The sequence below is a fragment of the Carcharodon carcharias genome, chromosome 5 (assembly GCF_017639515.1).
Source record: "Carcharodon carcharias isolate sCarCar2 chromosome 5, sCarCar2.pri, whole genome shotgun sequence".
NCBI lineage: Eukaryota > Metazoa > Chordata > Chondrichthyes > Lamniformes > Lamnidae > Carcharodon > Carcharodon carcharias.
Window position 1 is genome coordinate 167675025 of NC_054471.1, and position 3531 is coordinate 167678555.

General features: G+C 41.6%; 1 long non-coding RNA gene across 1 annotated transcript; it reads right to left on the minus strand.

The window, feature by feature from the left end:
- Positions 1-336: 336 nt before the first annotated feature.
- LOC121278238 lies at positions 337-3188 on the minus strand. Its single transcript, XR_005943081.1, has 2 exons — positions 3124-3188; positions 337-1958 (listed from the first exon to the last, which is right to left on the minus strand). It is a non-coding gene; the product is annotated as an uncharacterized LOC121278238 (long non-coding RNA).
- Positions 3189-3531: the final 343 nt, after the last annotated feature.

Below are 3531 nucleotides of genomic sequence, written 5' to 3' on the forward strand. Positions count from 1 at the left end.
TGCCAATGTCTTTGTAATTAAAACATGTTTTGATTAAAACATGCTTAATTCACCTAAACACTGTTTTATCAAGCACTGACAACTGAAAATAAATTGATTACCCCCTCTGCTTTCTTTCTTTTTTTGGCATAATTAAAGTCTTTTCCCCTTTCATTAAAGAAGTCTATGATATTTTATTTAAACATACTTGTATGCATTCTGACAAGTCCTCTGGGAAGAGTTATGAATTGTCGAACCCTGCATCACTAACATTCTGTCTAGAGTGTCTCTTAAATGTTATTATTATAAGAGTGCATGAAAATTACTGTAAGGTATTGCTGGCCCTTGCTGCTTAAGTAAGATCATTAATCATTTAATGGTAAACTAATGGCAATTACTGCTGTCAATTTCAAATGATTAAACAATTATAATTGCAATGTTATGTCCATAGAGTTTTGTGTGATTGATTAGCACAGTATATGGAAAAAAGCTGTCTGAGGAAAAGCATATATTTCGACTTGGAGAACACATAATCACATTTATAGGTAGGACTTCTTTTTAGGGAAGACTGAACTTTGTGGATATCTTGGCATTTTCTACATTTCTCTGAAATCATTAACTGAAAGTTTTGCATACAGTACAGCTGGAATAATAAACTTTTCATCAGTCAGCTCTGTTAAGTGTTAGTTTAACTACTTGAGACGTGTGAAAGGAGTGCTACTACACGTTTGTCATAATTGACCAATTTTCTGTCATTTTTGCTATTTAATTTCTGTTTCATTAAGTCAAGTGTAGGAACTATTTTGGCCTGGTCTCTCCTTTGATCCTTGGCTATTAAAACCTAAAAGGAAAAAAAGAGTTAATAGCTTTCTTGCAAGGAAGAGGAAAATAATCCATTTGCTCACTCAACAGGAGGGTGTTTACAGCAGCAGAACAGCGGGCAATTAAATACATGTGCACAATTATTCAATAAGTGCAATTCATAACTTTATGCAGTGCCTGGCGTCTAGAAAAGTGTACGTATACAAGTCAACAATGACACCAATGATTTGCTTAAGATATTAATGAAATACCTTGTATTTTCTTCTTAAAAATAACTGCCTGCAATTACTAAAGGGAATGGGCACACTCAAGTATTTAAATCCAGCAGATACACATTATGGCTGGACACACTAAATCTCAGTATTTAAATCCCCATATTTTAAAGCTCATGCTTTGGACATAACTTCGACCCTCCTACTGACACCCTCCCCAAATACCTCCTGGAATTGGTAAATTAGCAAAAAGCTTGCTCTGGTTTTCAGGGCTTGCACTGAACATTTCCAACCTTTCCTATTTTCATGGTAGAGGTTCACGTATTATACTCTGCTGAACCACATCTCTTTCATTTTGTTCTTCAATTTTTCAACTGAATCAGCATTCACCTTGGTGACAGTCTTGTTACAGAGTTGCCTGGAGAAATGATTCTGTGATAGAGGCAGAGGCTGACATGTTGCCTATTCCACAGCACCACAGCAAGAGAAAAACAACTGTATCTGGATTTGTTCCTGGCTGCTGGATATTCCCCTGAGCCAGGAAGTCTTTACAGCCCAGTAAGTCAAAAACGGACTAAGTATTCAAGCAGCCACTGTCTTGATAAATAGCATTTAAACTTGTAAAGGACCGCCACCATTTCCAGAGGCACTAGCAAATGCCACTTAATACAAGCAGGTCTCGGTATCTCCAGAGACAGCAGCAAGCTCATTTATCTGACAGTTGCACTATAAGTGAATTGGCACTCTTGCTAATGGACGAGTGAAAAGCGACCTCAGGCGTTCATTTGCCAGCTTTCTGTCAAAGGCAGCAGTGCCACAGGAACAAATGCAAATGCCAAGCCGTGCTGGCTGCCACGTCTTCTGGTCACGAGCAGACTGAGTATTCAGCCCTCGCTTGCAGGTCATCAATGCTTTTTTTTTTGCATTGTCGAAAGCAAGGAAGATCTGCCAATCAGAAAATGAAAGTTACTATTGTTCCTTTTAAACAACTGCCTGTGCACAAGCTATAAGCAGAACTACAGAATTGGTATGAAACATAAAAGTAGTAGAAAACCAGAAATAAGATTTCTAATGTGCTGCTCCTTGACATGCGCCAGAGGGACATATCACTAACCCCCAGCCTACAATTTTTTGGCCATTAAAGTTATTGTCAAATTTATCTTGGAACAGCTCAACTGAATTGCTTTTGGAATGTAGTGGCTTATTATGTAAGACAGACCTGGGTGTTTATTTCTGCTGTTCTGCTGTGCATTTTCAAAATTGTGATCATATCCCAAAAATCTGATTAGGCTTACTTTTTTATAAGTGAAGTGCCCCCTTAGCTATATTACTGAGCCCTTCTATTATGCCCAGAGTTTCAGGCTACATTGCAACAACATTCTTCCAACATGCATGGGGTGTAACAATATTATTTGGCATGCGTACTTTTGCCAGAAACAAAATTAGTCCCCATAATTGTGGGCTCTGCAATTTACTTGTTTTACTTTGATTTTTTTAAAGGAGCGTAAGTTACAGTACAGATTAATCATTTTCAAAAAGGTTTTCAAAAGCAGATAACAAGAGTCATGCCCAATTGGTAATAGCATAGGAATTGGTTTGTTGCTAACATTGAAACATTTAAGTAAGATAAATTAACTCATATATTAAGCCAAAAATTTGTAGTTTCAACTGTAACGTGGTAGATCATGAGGTCAGGATTTTACGCTCGCCCCTGACCGGTTCTGAGGTTGGGTGTGGATTGTGAAGTTGCACAGTTGGGATTCCCACCGGGATCCCGCCTGCCTCGACCTCAGAGCAATTTTACGCTGGGGCAGGCAGAGCCCCAATTATGGCCCTTAAGTAGGCCACTTACGGGCCGTTTTCTGCCCAGCTTCACATTTTAGGCTGGTGGGTGGATGACAGCGCAGGGTGTGGGGTGGGGGGAGATGGTCGGAAATGGAGTTCAATCTCGGGCAGGAATGGGGAGGGTCCGCCTCCATCAGAAGCGCCCTCCCCTTAAGGCCCGGTGACCTGCAGACCTCCCTCCTCCCCCGAGACACCAATCACCCCTGGCGAACCCCCCCCCCCCTCCCCGCCCCTTTCCCCCAAAGGCCTTCCCTCCCCTCCTTACCTGGACCCCTGACACTCAGCTTTTTCTCCAGTTCCCTGGACTTAGGTTCAGAAAGCTTCTTGCAATGCCTCTTCTGGCCACTTCAGCACTGTTCCTGGAGGGACTGGAGAGCTGCCGGTCAATCTGACTCCAAGTGGGGCTTCCTCCTGAGTGAGGGGCAGAAGTCCCACCTACTGCCAATCAACTCTTGTTAGAGCATAAAAAGGCAGCGGAGCTTTCAGAGTCAGCAGGGATGTGAACCTGCCACCCTAAAAATTCTGGCCATGAAAGGTTAGAATTTCCAACCTATTAAAATCAATGTAAGCTTGTCCGACGTCCAGTATTGGATGAGCAAAAATTTCCTCCAGCTGAATTTGGGAAGACTGAAGCCATTGTCTTTGGACCCCTCTCCAAAGTCCGTTTCCTGGC